Genomic DNA, 16,277 nt, shown 5'->3' with positions numbered 1-16,277 from the left:
GGATTTTGGTTCCCATTGACAAAGAATCCCATGTTATTTTTTCAGATTTATGTGGGGATTAGGGAAAGTTTATGGGTATCACTTACCCACCATCTCCTACGTGGGTAAATAACTTTCCCACTTAGGGGGAAAGTTGCCAATACTTGAATGAGACAAAAATGCCCTTTTTAATAATGGATTTTTATGGTTAAAATGGTCATTGCCTTATTTACATGAGAAATAAAAGAATATAGGTAAATGCATTTATTTGGGTAAGTATTTCTCAAGAAAAACTTACCCAGATAATTGTATTTACCTGAATAAATAACTTATCGAAAAACGAATGGGGCCTTGAGGTTTAGACATAAAAACGAAGAGGTGGTTTGGATTCACTCGTCCTACGACAATGGTAGGAGCCACCAATACAAATAATACCAAGTATTATATATCGCCCCTAATAATACAAACAGGGAACATGGTTTTCACAGATGGATGAAGCATAATAACATGGGAATCACAATCAAAGCTTATATATCATCATGCATGGTGAAGAAAATGAACCACTGACGGTGACGGACAATATTATCATCTTTTGGAGACATAAATCAGCGGATCTAGGGAAAATATATGTGTCCAACCAAAGGCATTTTATACGTTTTTTTTTTTTTTGCTGTAAAGGCATTTTACATGTTAATTTTAGAAGTTAAAAGGTTAGGTTTAGGGTTTAGACATGAAAACAAAGAGGTGGTTTGGGTTCATTCGTCCTTCGACAATGGTAGGAGCCACCAACATAAATAATAAATATCAAGTATTATATATTGCCCCTAATTAATTAAGGCCATATAAAGAGTTGAGTTGAAACCTTCATCTCTACAAAGTACAAACCACTCTTTAATTCGCATTAAGGTTTAATTTATTCATTTATTCCCAACTCTTTCCCACACAACCAACCAATTCCAAAATGTTCACCAAAACTCTGTTGCAACACCAACGCCAGCTTGAGCCCATTAATGTATCCCGCTTGATCTTGCATAAGTCGACGTTCTGTACAAGCCAGCAGCGTGATAGGAGTAGGAGAACATCGTCATCACTTCTCTTCTTCAGGCCACCTGCAGGCTCAAGTCTCCACCAAAAGAGAATACGTTGTGTTCGTTCTCTCCCTGGTAACAATATTGGAACAATCACAAGAAGATCAGAGGAGTCTGCAGGAACGTCGTCGTCGTCGTCTAGATCTACTGTTAGTGTTAAGGCCATAGTTACAGTGAAACTCTCCTTCGCTGGGTTCTTCTCCAAGCTTGGATTGACCCAAGCTGTGGATATTATAACGGATATGATGGGTAAGACCCTTCTTTTGGAGCTCATCAGTTTGGAGCTTGATCCAAGTAAGCAGATAATACAAACACTAATCTTTCAATGAATTGTACATGATGAATTAAGGCTTTAATTTTTGTAGTTTCTATATTTATATATGTATTAATCACTTCTTTCATTTTGCATTAATTACGTACTGTATTTTTTTTTTTTTGAAGGGACGGGATTAGAGAAGAATACAATGAAGGGATATGCACGTTGGGTTGGGCAAGAGGGGGATGAGATGAAGTACGAGAGCAGTTTCATCATGGAGCCTGGGTTCGGTGAGATTGGTGCAGTTGTGGTGGAAAATCAGCACCATAATGAGATGTTTGTCAAGAACATAACCCTCCTCCTCATCAATGGCTCTCCTGATTATACACCATCTTATAACATCACCTGTAACTCCTGGGTTCATAGCAAGTACGACAACCCAGAAAAGAGGATCTTCTTCACTATCAAGGTTCGAATTTTAGTATTATTCGATCATCGGCTAGGCCATCTATCAAATAATTAAGGGCTCACTGTATCAACAGCTTGCCCGGCCCTCAATGAACTACTGGGTATTCCCTAGCTTAATTGTTTGATCTTATGGACCAGTGACAACCCAGCCCAATATTCTGCTTTCTAGTCCAATAAATGTAATTAAGATATATAGCACCCACATGATGATCAAGCATATATCGATCAAAAAATTATCAAAATGATGATCGAATATCGATCGAAGCAAAAATTAATGCAACATATTGATGTGTTTCTCCTTTTATTACCTGCAGTGCTATTTGCCTTGGGAGACGCCGCATGGTCTGAAGAGGCTGAGGGAGAAAGAGCTGGAGAACCTGCGTGGCAATGAAGAAGGAGATCCAGACAAAAAGGATGAACTGGCACGACCTGTCTTAGGTGGCAAGAAGTTCCCTTATCCTAGGCGCTGTAGGGCAGGGCGTCAGAGATGCAAGACAGGTATATATATATGTGTGTGTATGTTGATTATTCTTGATAAATAAATTATGGTGCTAATATATTTATGACATAGAGCTAGCTACTCAATAATTATTGTTGTTTTGAAAATCAGACCGTAGTCGACTGTTGGACTGTTCAACTTGAGAATTGGTAAGTAGTCTGGTTCCATTTTATGCTTGATCTAGAAATCTCAATATATATATATATATATATAATATTGATTTGGTCAATAAATCACCGACTCAAATGTTAAATTGCTAAACCGTTTGACCCATGATTTTTAAAACGGACCGGATGGTCCGTCCGGAAAACTGGGAATCGGCCAGATAATTCATTCTGTTTTACCTTATAACTGTTATTTCACCAAAAACCATTGATTTATTCAGTAAATCTTTGATTCGGATGGTCAAACTGTTCAAACCATTTGAATTGTCTAATGGTTTTGGCCATTTTTTTCATTTTATTAATTTTTTATTTTTTGTTAGACACAGGCCATCCCGTTTGGTTCGAATGGTTGGATCATTTGACCCAGGAACCGGACCCTGACTGGTTTATTGTCCGATTTGGTTTTAAAACCTTGGTTTGACCCAATAAACAGTTTTTTTTTGGATCATTTAATTATTTTTTTTTCATTTTTAAAAACATCATGGGCTGACCCGTTCAAACTGAATGGTTGAACTGCTGACCCAAAAACCAGTGATCAAAATGGTTCTATTTCCGAGTTGTATTTTAATACATTGATAATTATAGTATAGATTATTTAAGGCTGTGTTTGGTATAACTTAATAACATGATTGTTTACATTGTTGGGTGCAGACCCAAATTCAGAGAAAAGGAGCAATAGCATGTATGTACCAAGGGATGAAGCATTTCCCGAAATGAGGATGTTTAGTTTCTCTATTAAGAACATGAGATCGATATTTCAGGCTCTGCTACCCCATGTTAATATTGACGCCAACCTTGGCTTTCCCTACTTCATAGCCATAGCTAGTAATTCTCTCTCTCTTTCATCATTCATTATTTATTAACTGCGTATGTATAATTCCTTCATTACATCTATCTCATCATCACCATTCCAATGCGGTGGGAAACAAATTCTCTTGGTTTAGAGACGAGGAATTCTCGCGTCTGACTCTTGCTGGCCTCAACCCCTTGAAAATTGAGTTGGTTAAGGTAGGGCTGTTCATAATAAGGTCCAATCCGACCAAACCGACTAACCCGGATTGACTTAACCTGAGTCGGCCGGGTTATCTTCAGCACCGGTTAGTTTCGAGTTGTAAAACATTATAAACCGATGGTTTGGGCCGGTTTCGGTTTTCTTGTGTGAAAACCGAAACCGACCCGAACTGAACCGACTTAGTAGTTAGTAGTTAGTTCCTACTTCCTAGTTAGTAGTTACAACCGACTTAGTTCTTACTTAACTAAGTTGTCTCTATCCTAATTACAACCTAACTTAATTTCTAATCTTCTAGTTAGGAATAACATTAATGGCAAGTATCGTACGACAACTAGACAAGGAATTTTTTTAGAAAAGTTTAAAGAAAAGAATCAAAAGATCCTAGTTTCTGTGGTCTTTTACACCAAATAGGCAACCAATTACAATTAGAATTAGGTGTCATTTTTTACTTAGATTAGAAGGTTTCTTGAAATAACAAATTTCAGTCTTCTTTCTCTAATACAGTTTGACTTTCTATTTTCTTGATAACTTCTATTATAAGTTTCTAACTTGGTCCGCCCCCATTATTGCAGTTGAGTTTCTGTCAAGCATGGTTGAACTTAGAGACGAAACCGACCCAACCCGACCCAAACCGAGCAGGTCGATTTTGCTTAACACTGGGTCGGTTTAGGTTTCAAGCTCAAGTAACCCAACCAGGTCGGGTTGGTTGAAAAAACCTCAGTAAACTGACCCAACCCGACCCGTGAACAACCCTAGGTTAAGGTATGACTCTTGTGTCTTGCCACAACATATTCAACCTCTCTCTATATACTAGCATTAATTTCTCATTTGCCTGAACTAAATTAAGCCTCTTAATTTCTTGGGGCATTTTTCAACGTGGGGACCTCTGAAATGAATGACTTAATGCGAATAAGTGATTATAAGTAGGTTATATTAAGCACTTTATCCTCCAAAAGAAAAATTAAAAATCATTAAATTAAGCTACTTTCAGTATTGTAGAAAATGTATGCTGCCACTAGCTATATACAATTAAAGCCAAACACAAGGAATTAATGCATGTCTTATAGCTATAAGGGGAATTATATTCTACATGAAAAGCTAATTAATCAAAAAATATAATAAAGGTTTGGTAGTAACATGCAGTAATCCCAATTAATCCTTGATTAATTTGTAGGAATGGCCACTGAAGAGCAAACTTGATCCTGAGATCTATGGCCCGCCGGAGTCCTTTTTCACCAAAGAACTTATTGAGCGAGAGATCAAAGGCAATAATAACTTTTGATGAGGTAATTATTAAGTGCATGCAATATCAAGTGATCAACGGCCACTTTTGCGAGCTCGAGCTCGAGCTCGGATCTCCTACCCACACCCACAGGACTACAGTACAGCTGCTGTACATGGAGAGATGTTCCCAATGTACGGCTGTAGTGTCCTGTAGGATGAGATCTGGATCGATTTCACATTTGCATTGGTTATTAATTAGAGCTAAAAATCAATGCAATAAACTCACCACAAATTGATGGCCTGATGGGGTTAATTAATTGTTACAGGCTTTGGAGCGTAAGAAGTTGTTCGTACGTATTAGATTACTATGACTTGTTACTACCATAGGTAAACAAAGTGAGAGAGAGAGAGAGATAGAAGGGACGACTCTCTATGAATCACGCACTCTATTCTTTCTGAGCCAAGATGACACATTAAGACCACTGGCCATTGAGCTCACTCGTCCTCCTACAGAAGACAAGCCTCAGTGGAAGAAGGCGTTCACGCCTAGCTGGGGTGCTACTAATTGTTGGCTGTGGAGGTTAGCTAAAGCTCATGTGTTTGGCTCATGATTTTGGCTATCACCAACTTGTCACCCACTGGTAATTAATTTTTTAAACTTCTTCCTATTAATTGATATTAAAATCGTTTTGAAAATCAGATGGTTGAATCGATTGACTCGAGAATCGATCAGGCAATCAGTTCTGTTTCATCCTAAAATCGTATTTGTTGATTTGGTCAGTGATCTACTGATTCGGGCATTCAAACTATTGATTCATCAATCTGGATACCAATATTTTTTTTAAATCAGAATGGGCCATCCAAACTGTTTGACCTGGGAACTGGTGTTGGCCAAAACGGTTCTGTATCCGGTCCGATTTTTAAAACCTTGATTGAAATGACCAATTAAAATTAATTATCTTAAATGGAAGTAGCAAATTAAAGCAGAAACAAATTAACCACCATTTTGGTTTTAATTTCAATGGAGACAGCCCTATCTTGCAGGTTAAGAGCACACTGTTGCACGGAGCCTTACATAATCACAGCCAATCGACAACTGTGTGCAATGCACCCTATCTATAGATTGTTGCAGCCTCACTTCCGGTACACAATGTAGATCAATGCCATTGCTCGACAAAGCCTAATAAATGCTGGTGGGGTCATTGAGAGCTCCTCACCACACAAATATTCCATGGAGCTTAGCTCTGTGGCCTATGATCAGCTGTGGCGTTTTGACATGGATCGAGTCCTTGCCTAGGAAGGTAGCTTGATTGATTAAATTGAAAATATATTAGGGCCTAGCCTGTTTAGTTTGTGAGAATAGGAGTCGATCTGGAATCAGAATTGAAATGACCACACCAACTACACCAACTGTTTGGTTGATTGGGTAGAATTGGAATTCCATTCCCATTCCACCCATCCATTTGAAGGAATGGCCATTCTCTCCTCCTCCGATCCCATTCTAGTATTGATTCTAATTCTCATTTGAATCAAACAGATTATGAAAATAGACCATTCTGATTCAGATTCCAATTGATGGTTTAATTTTCTTAAGCTACTATTATGTTAATTTTCAAGCATTAATTGAAGTAATGGTGCATGCCCATCTTACAAATGTAAGCTCAGTTTCTAATCGAAACTTGGGTTTATTTTGTATTAGAGGAATGGCGATTGAGGATCCAAGTGCAGAGCATGGCTTAAGGTTGACGATCAAGGATTACCCTTTTGCTGCCGATGGTCTTCTACTCTGGGATGCCATTAAGCAATGGGTGAGTGACTATGTTAACCATTATTATCCGAATAATGGTCTCATTGAAGCAGATTATGAACTCCAAGCATGGTGGGCAGAAGTACGAACGAGAGGTCACGAAGACAAGAAGGACGAGTCATGGTGGCCGATCCTTGGAACTCCAGATGATCTAATCCAAATCTTGACAACAATCATTTGGGTTGTTTCTGGCCATCACGCTGCTGTCAACTTTGGTGAGCACATCTTTGCCGGTTATATCCCAAGTCGGTCAATGATAGCCAGAATGAACATGCCCACAGAAGGCCCATTAGAAGAAAACCTTAGAAACTTTCTACGGAGGCCTGAGCTTGTACTCTTGCAATGTTTCCCTTCACAGATTCAAGCAACAAAGGTGATGGCTGTCCTTTATGTGTTATCTACTCACTCATGGGACTAAGAATATATATATATAGGGGGTGAAATTCAGCCATCATGGTCTGAGAATCCCTTCATAAATGCGGCATTCCAACGATTCAATAGTAAACTAAAGGAGATAGAAGAGATTATAGAGTCGAGGAACAATGATGTGAGGCTCAAGAACAGGTGCGGTGCTGGAATTGCACCATATGACCAGTTGAAGCCATACTCCAAACCTGGAATGACTGCAACCGGAGTTCCTAAATAGTGTCTCCATTTAAAGTATACTAGTGTAAGAAAGAAGAGTACGTTCTATATAGTTGATATAGATGCCAAAGAGTTCATTTCTCAAATCTTGTTATTAATGCATTAATTTTCTATTAATTATTGACTAAAATTAGTTTTGTCTCGAATTAACACACTTCACCTAAATAACATAAATCCAAATCAACTTGACCCGAGTCCGGACCAGCTCAACTCGGTCTAAATATGAACAGACCCGATCACCTCGGTTCAGTTCGTTTGGGTCAGCCAGCCCAGTCCGAACCCGACCCGACCAAGTACATGTTGATCCGGGTCGACTCGAATTTGAAACGGGTCCGGGCGGGGTGGCTGCCCAACTTGAAATCCGCCTCGCTTGCTTTGCCCAGTTCGAATCGTTCAGGCTGACCCGCATTTGCACAACACGAACCGAATCCGGATCGGCCTGATTTACTTCTCTTGACCCGCTTCGGGTTAGTCGGTTCGGTCCCAAACCTGATATGGGCCGGTCCAAGTTAATCCGCCATTGAATGGACCAGTTCAATCTGGTTTGATCGTATTGATCCAGATCTAAACGATTCAACCACTATTGATGTGATTAGCTCGTAGACAACCCAATTAGATAGTTCAAGTTGGTTTGACCGGTTTGAACCTAAGTGGTTCGGTCAAACCCGAAACCCGAACATAGTCAAGTGGCTTCACTGCTTCTGTAAAAATAACATGCATGTGAAGCGATTTGAACTTTCACCACTTGTGTAAATAGCCACTACTATTACCACCAAGGTATGACCAATTTATTTGTCAAGAGGGTTAAAGCGGGTTTGGGTTGAACCCAACCCATTTAATTTTATATAACTGTCATTAATGCGTTGGTGGGTTAGATGAATTGAGTTAAAGCTCAACCCAAACCAAACCAAACCCAACTCAACCCAACCCGCCCAATTGCCACTGCTAATTACAGTGTTAGAACTTATTACTAGGTTCAGTACTGATTCATGAGTACGTCCCTAAATTAGATGATGAGGGTGAAGCATTCAATAAGTCGCACCTTATCAAAATGCACTTTTTAAAGCAATTATTTGGGTAGTGGACAAAAGTTGCAATCAAACCTTTTAGCTCTGAAAATTAAGGAGGTAGGGACAGAGCAAGTGCATATTAGGCCTGTTGATCTTATCACAGAGCTTGCGCCTCAACATTCTGAACGATGTTAATTGACCCAAGTTTTTCAAACGGTCATTTTAGGGCTTTACAACACATGAGGCATACTTTTTTTGGGTACCAAGCAAAAGAAATCCATTAAGTAGAGAAAAACAAAGCAAGTACAAGAACCATGAGAGGTTAAGTAGAATTAGAACTTGCAAGGGACTGAATCCATTCAGGACAGTCAAAGATAAATAGTCCCCAATCCTGAAAACCACTATGGGCTATTAAATGCGCACAACTATTACAACTCCTGTTCACAAAAGAGAAAAATAACAGAATTAGATTCAGTAGTAGTCACAATATCCTTCAAAAGAGACACCAAATTTGCTCTGTTTTTTATAGCATTTAGAAGTTCCTGACAGTCAGATTCAAGCACACAGCTGGAGAAGCCAGCCATTTTTGCCAAGTCTAATCCCTGCCTCGATGCAATTGCTTCAGCCTGGAGAGCTGAGGCAACAAAAATAAGTCCATAACAGGCCGCCACACAAAAACCACTGTGATCTCGGATTACAACACCAAAGCTTCCTAAGTTATTTTGTCTGAAGCCTCCATCGACATTTACTTTGACTTGTCCTGCACATGGAGGTACCCAAAAAGTGTTTGGACTCTGGGGTATCTCAGATGCACTCATACCTTCGGAGGAGCTCTTCCAAGTCCTTATCATTAGCAGCGCAATTGCCTGCAAACATCCAACAAAATCATTTTTGCATTGAAGCCTTCTTTTTCAAATAAGACTTTATTTCTAGCTTTCCATATAAACCATAGCAAGTAGGCAGTGCTTTGAAGAAGGTTGACTGAGTTTTCCTTCAAAACTTTACAGGATTGGATCCAATTTAGGAACCAATCATTGAAAGACATGTCTTGAGGATAAACATCCATTCTAGCATTGAAGTATCTCCCAAACGAAACCTTCTTAGCCAACTCACAGTGGCACAAAGCATGAAAAACATCTCAGTAGTTTTACCACACAGTCTGCAAACATCAGTGTTGACAATTTTCCTATTCACCGGGTTTGAACTTACCGGGAGTGCATTTCTACAACATTTCCGCAGGAAGATTTTTACCTTCAGTTCTGCAAGGATTTTCCATATTAGTTTCCAGAGGGTGCTATTTGACACAAGGGCATTCTTATTTTTTTTTTTATTTTTATTTTTTGTGATCAGCCTTTGTTTTGCTATGAAATAGGCCGACCTAACACTAGAGTTACCCTTGGAGTCCGGGGTCAAAGCTAAGACATCCTCCCAATCTCCCCTAGCTAAGTTCAACTTTACAATTTGATCTGCAAAGGTTTCACTCAGGTGGCTTTGAATTACCCCAACATTCCAAGACCTTTAAGCACTATTTCCCTGTCGGTCCAAAGGGAGATGTCTCTACCCTTGTTGACTAACCAACAAGCCCCTTTAAGCACTATTTCCCTCCTTGCATAATGCTCTTCCAGCCCCAAGAGGAAGGCAACTTGTCTCTTAGAAAATTTTTGTTTTTGAAATACTTGCTCTAAATGACACGAGCCCAAAGGCTATCCTCTTTGTTTACAAGTCTCCAAGCCAATTTTGCCAAACCACCATTGCCTTTGATTTTTGTTAGGGTATCCCAAGATAACCAATGGATCTTATCTCTCTCATTCGAGTTCTTCCCCCACCAAAAAGATCTTTGAAATTTGTTAATTTCATTATAAATTTTCTTTGGGAGTAGGAAACATGACATGGAGTAAGTTGGTATAACTGCAACTATTGATTTCAGGAGTACCTCATTTCCTGCTTGGGTGAGATACTTCTCATTTCAAGCATTTGTTTTATTCTGCACCCTCTCTACCAAGTGGGAGAATAGATTTGTTTTTGATCTATTGAAGGGGGTTGGCAGACCTAAATACTTGGATGGACTCCTCACAAGTTTTAACTCTCAGGCTCCTAGCTATTATCTTCATGAATCTAGGGTGGGTTTTGGAACTGAAAAAAAACCTCAGATTTTGCAAACTTCACTTGTTGTCCAGAAGCATGCTCATATTTTTGAATGGCTTCCACCACATGGGCCCCTTCCTGGAGAGAAACTCTGGTAAAGATATAATGAGCATTTAACTTGATATCTGAAATTTTTGAATTTTGCACCAAGTCTGTCAGACTGGCAAAAAACATCTCAAAGGACAGGATGAAAAGATAGAGGGGTAAGGGATTTGATCCCCTGCCTTATTCCTCTCTCCGGAATGATTTTCTCAGGTGGGATACTAATGATTAAACTTAAAGACCCATGCGAATTCCTTGGTGGATTTAAAAGCCAACACATATCATATAGTATACATCAATACATTACAATATTTTGAACTTTGGTCTTTTACATTTAAGTTTGTACTAGGCGTAGCATAAAAGCCTTAAGTATAAGAGATCCGGGGTGTACCAATATAGACCATAACAGGAAAGATAGCTTCTAATTAATCTCCATCAGACTAATTCGTCACAGCTGGTCAATTCAGAGTTCAAATCTCCATCAGACTAATTGCCCTTTTTCATTGCTATTATTTTTTTTTTAAGGGATGGGGTTAGAAATGAATACAATCAAGGGATATTGCAAGGCTTCATAGAGAAGCTGAAAAATATTGCATTGATCAATATGAGGTTATAGCAAATATAACTCATAACTCCTAATTTAGATAAAATTCTATCTTCCTAATGCCATCCTTATCATCATAACCCACTTAATCTTATCATAATAACCTAATGTTAGATATTCCCTAATTCGTGCCCTCAAATGCATGTGGGTCAATGATCTTCATGCGTTTGACAAAACTGCTGCAGTGTAATTATGTGTGCAAGTCTCCAAGGCCGTGGTGATGATGATGTGGCAAATCAATGATGACATGGTAATGTGGTAGCATTGCTGCTTTTTCAAGGAGAGAGAGAGAGACTCAGCCTCTATGGGCTGAGTACAAACGGATAGATTGGCCAAAATAGGCCAACAATAGACCTCAACGGGTCAACCAAAAATGCCTTTATGGGCTAGTTTCTTGAGCCAACACGAGAATGAGCTACATAGGGTGAGGATGAAAAATGGGCCAACAGATCCAATAAAGACCATGTGGGTCATCAAAATGCCTTAATAAGCACGGCTTTTTTTATTTTTTAAATGGGCTGAAACGATAATGGGCTTCAATGGGCCAAAATATAGAAGAGCAACAGGTCTATTAAAACAAAACTTTTGGTGTAAACAATAAACCAATCGGGATGAACCAAATCAGTCTAAATTGATTCAACCAATTTCTTCTATAAGTTGCATTGAAACGGTCTAATAAAAACTAGTGCTGGGGTTGATTTCAAGTTGAAAGTAATCATTAAGCTTAGACTGAGGCTATTTTGAGTTAAAAGTTAAAACAGCTATGAAACGTTTCTAGTAAGCCACGGGCATTGGGTCCGATGAGCCGGTTCTTAGTTGGCATCTTACATGACATGACAGTGTAATGATATACTCTGATGCATCCCATACTAGCAAAAGATCCCTAGAACATGCACCATCTAATACCTGAAGAGTCCCCATCTCCTGCCTACAAAAACTCTGTCCACGTCTATCCACAGAACACAACAGCCACACGTGAAAGAGCATCTCATCTTGCTAAATAATACAATACACGGGTAGATGTTCCCAATATACGGAGGTAATGTGTTGTAGGTAGACAATGCCAAAGACATAACTGCTCGAAACAATTATTCACCAACCAAACAAGTTTTATGTCAAAAGGGATATATACTTTATTGATAATATCTTAATATGATATGTTTGTTGCCGTTTTTAACATTTGAAACTTTTTTTCCTTCTAACATTTAGAGCCTGAAATGGGAACCATGCATACCAAACACAACCTAAACCATGGCTCTTCCCCACCAAAAAGATATACACCAAGCGTCAGCCCATTGTGGAAGGTGGGAGATGGTTTGGGGGAACTGCTAACCCAGCTGCGTATTGTAGCGCATTTGTTGGGGAAAAGCAATGCACATAGTCAATAACGTGAGACATGGGTTTTTTTTTATCCTCTTGGGTGGTTGGGAAATGGCAAAACTAGGCCAGTACCAAGGTCCTATCAGGGCTTATTGGTGATTGTGCCCGAAACCTAATTTCCTCTAAAATTCATCCTCCATGCGACTCAATGAATCCCCCAACACATACACACTTTCCTTCCAATTTCAGACATTTAAAACCATTGGAAAAGTTTTAATAGAATTTAGAAAATACTGCACAGTGGTCGGAACAATGGGACCAAAGTGGGCCGGGCCGGGTTGATGGCTCAGGCCAGGTTAACCAAAAATGGGTTGGTCCCACACTTCTCTTGTTTCTATTTTGTGCCTTCATTAAATAGGTGATTCTGCTTTTTCATGTAGATGTTAGGGTAAATGCAAAAACCTTCTGAAGTTTCCGACAATCATAAAAACCTCTTTTACAGTTTTTTTTTTTTTTTTTAATAAATACCATCCTGAACTTTTAAGAAACTCAACAAAATCCTCCCTTCTAACACTTCCAAGATGGAAAACATTAGATTGATGCACTAGTTTTATCTAATACCCATTCTACACTTTTATAAATTATTTTTTTATGCAAATTATTAAAATAGCCCTACTTTAACTTGACAAAAACATTAGAAGATGACTGTTAAAGGAGGTTTTGTCAAATTAAAACAGGGTTATTTCAGTAATTTTATATATAAAATAATTTATAAAAGGGTAGAGCGGGCATTTGGAAAAAAATGATGCATCAGTCAAACGTTTTCCATCTGGAAAGGTGAGGGAAGGAAGTTTTTTTGTTGAATTTCTCAAAAGTTTAGGGGAGGTATTTGTTAAAATGAAACTATAAGAAAAATTTTTATGATTGTTTTTGTATTTTACCCACCTACTCACCTCATCCAACATTAAAAAAATTCAAAAGAAAAGAAAAAAAAAAAAGAACCAAGGAGGTATAGCCTTGCCACAGTGTAAAAGAAATGGCTCGTTGATGGAAGGAGCGAAATTTGTTTTGACCATTTGCATGCAATATGCAATGATCCCTAGCTTATAGTTAACCACATATGATATATGGTATTTGGATTTATTTTTATAAGCTACATTGAAATCAAGGCCACGTGATTTTTTTGATTTAGTAGTAACTAGTATAAGAGCAAGTGTTTTGCACCTGTACAATTAAATATTAACCACATATGATATGATATATGGTATTTGATTTTAATTTTATAAGTTATACTAAAACCAAGGCAAGTGTCTGCTTTATATAGTATAGATATCTGATTCTTTTGCATTTATGTGCACCTGCCTAATCCAAGCAATAATATCATCAAGTTCTGCAAGCAAATTCTCTAGGGGTGCAATTTGGGCGGGCCTAGCCTGAACTCGAACTGACCTAACCTGAAATTTTCATACATATTTACTTAAATACATATATAATATATAATTTTAGAATTGGTTCATTGACCAACCCGAGCCCAACTCGAATGCATTAAATTATAATACGGGTTGGGCTCAGGTTGAAAAGATATGGTTTGACTTCGGACTCGGGCCTTAAGCCCAAATTTTAGGATCGGTCTTGGATTGACCATAAACTCGGCCCAACCCACCCAACTTGCACCCTTAAAATTCTCCAATAATTTACATCTCTCTCTTTCTAATTATGCTATATTAGGATTTGGAAAGATTTTTAGTTAACCGATGGAGCTTTTTATATTTATCATCATCTTAGACTTGTCCCAACAATATGGGATTGGCTGCATGTTGATCATTTTAGAAGTTCGAAGGTTTTTAATTTAATCTAGCAAAAATTAATTTTCACGATTACAATCTTAAATTGGAGGTTTCATTAGTTAAATTAATTAAGATGCAGAAAGAATTTTAGAAGTTTAGTTTTGCTGTTTTTGTTATAGACTTCTCTTGCGTTACATAACTGCCACTTTGAAAGATACTTCTTACCAAGAAAGTAAAAGCAGAAAAATATTAAACAATGGCTAATTAGGAAGGGACTAAACAACCATTACTCCAGTCTAGCTTAATTAGAGGGGGTGAAACTGAATAACACTGTCAGACTCAAACCCATATTCATGTTTGTAAGCTCCTGATTTTACTATTAAACCAAGCAATGATCCCTAACTTCCTCATGGTTATTGTAATTTTTGTCAACTTTTTTTTTTTTTAATTTTTCATTTTCTTTTGATAAAATGCCCATTTTATCCACACTCCAATCAATAATTTAAACTAATAGGAGGGAAAAATAGGCTAAATTTCCAGCTAACCAGCTGCAATATCTATCAATGTGAGTTAGTGGCTAGCAAATGTTTGATGCAAACGTGTGATGTGTTGTTCTATCGATCACTAGCTTATATATATGTTTTTTTTTTTTTTTTAAGATATATGACTTTCAGACATCTCATAATTAGTTGTGTTTGGCAAAATTCAAAGAATTGTCATTTCTCTTGTACATTCAAAACTCGTACAAAATCCCTTTCTACTTGCAAAATATATTCAAATTTGCAGAATCTGGGCCACAGCCACACAGTGCATTAAAGAGGTAGATAACCTAACCAAATGGTCCACACCCACTATGTCTACGTAATTAATCACACAACGAACACGTACCTACATATAGAGAATAGAGTCCTCCACACATATGGAGACCTTAGGAGTTCGATTTTTTGCTAAATCATGGACTTAGATATAATATTGTTTTGGCCCCACCATGATGCCACTTTATCTAATTCAACATTTGTTGGTTCATGAGAATTTCTGAAATCACCATGCCATAGCAAATGGTGTTTGCATCTCCTACCTACATGACTATGACTATGGCTCGGATCAGATCAATTTGATAATAGGTATATTTGATTCCATCTAATAACAAATCCGATCGATAAGAATATGTTGGATTTTCAAAAGTTTAATTTGAATTTGAATATCTTATTTTGGATATCCAATTTGATTAGAATTGTAATAAAAAATTTATGATATAATTATTATTTATATTATATAATTATATAATATATAATATATCTAACGGATTGACTTTTTTGATATATTGTTATGATATATCTGAATTCGATCTATTAACTAAACAGATTGACTTTTTTGATCCAATCACCCAATCCTATTTATTAAGAATAAGGGAGGAATCTGAATCTGGCTCTTATCATATCGAATTTGAATTTGAATCAGAACTGAGCCGACTTATTTAAGCCCCGACTATGGTCCTTAGGAGATTACTCACCAAATTGAGTTATTGTGAGGGCAACCACCTCTGCTACGTAATTTCAAGCAAGGTTTTTAAAATTGATTCGGAGAACAAACCGGTCAGGGGTCCAGTTCTTGGGTTGAACGGTCTGACCGTTTGAACCGAATGGTCAGCCTATTCTGACAAAAATATAAAATATAAAAATGGTCAAAACCGTTCAAGGGTTTAACTGCCCAGTTCAGTGATGTTTTTTTTTTTTTGCAAATTTTCAATTTTGGAGAAAATCGAAACCGATCACTTGACCGATTCCAGGTTTTTTCAGTCCAATCGATTTTGAAAACCATGGTTTCAAGTTTGTAAGTTAGTTTTGAAGATCAATTCATTAATGTTGGCTGCACAAAAATCTACATCTTAACTGATCACTTTGTTAAAGTGTATTTTGTGGTGGATGCATTATATATATATATATATATATATATATATATATATATATATATATATATATATATATATATATTGTCTTACCAAGATGGATGGAAAATATTAAAAATAAAATTATTTTTCGGTTCAAATAATCTTAATATATGAATAGAGAAAAATGGTAGGTATTTAACAATGACAAGAAATCGGTCCTTTTAAATTCCTAAAACAAGTAATACAACAATTTTCACATGCAATTACGTAATAAGCCATATCAATGACGAAAACCTATTCCATTTCAATGTCTCGTTAGCAGTACCTAGCTATAAA

The 16,277-nt window shown here is 37.5% G+C and overlaps 1 pseudogene across 1 annotated transcript; it reads left to right on the top strand.

The window, feature by feature from the left end:
• Positions 1-807: 807 nt before the first annotated feature.
• Positions 808-7,207, top strand: LOC104597763 (linoleate 13S-lipoxygenase 2-1, chloroplastic-like; annotated as a pseudogene). Its single transcript, XR_016078681.1, has 8 exons — positions 808-1,361; positions 1,509-1,792; positions 2,106-2,289; positions 3,106-3,462; positions 4,641-4,752; positions 5,017-5,331; positions 5,735-5,991; positions 6,356-7,207. The product of XR_016078681.1 is annotated as a linoleate 13S-lipoxygenase 2-1, chloroplastic-like (transcript).
• Positions 7,208-16,277: the final 9,070 nt, after the last annotated feature.

Source organism: Nelumbo nucifera, chromosome 7 (assembly GCF_055504915.1).
Source record: "Nelumbo nucifera cultivar China Antique chromosome 7, China Antique-T2T, whole genome shotgun sequence".
NCBI lineage: Eukaryota > Viridiplantae > Streptophyta > Magnoliopsida > Proteales > Nelumbonaceae > Nelumbo > Nelumbo nucifera.
The sequence above is the reverse complement of the archived record's forward strand: the minus strand, read 5'-3'. Positions and strand labels throughout refer to the sequence as shown.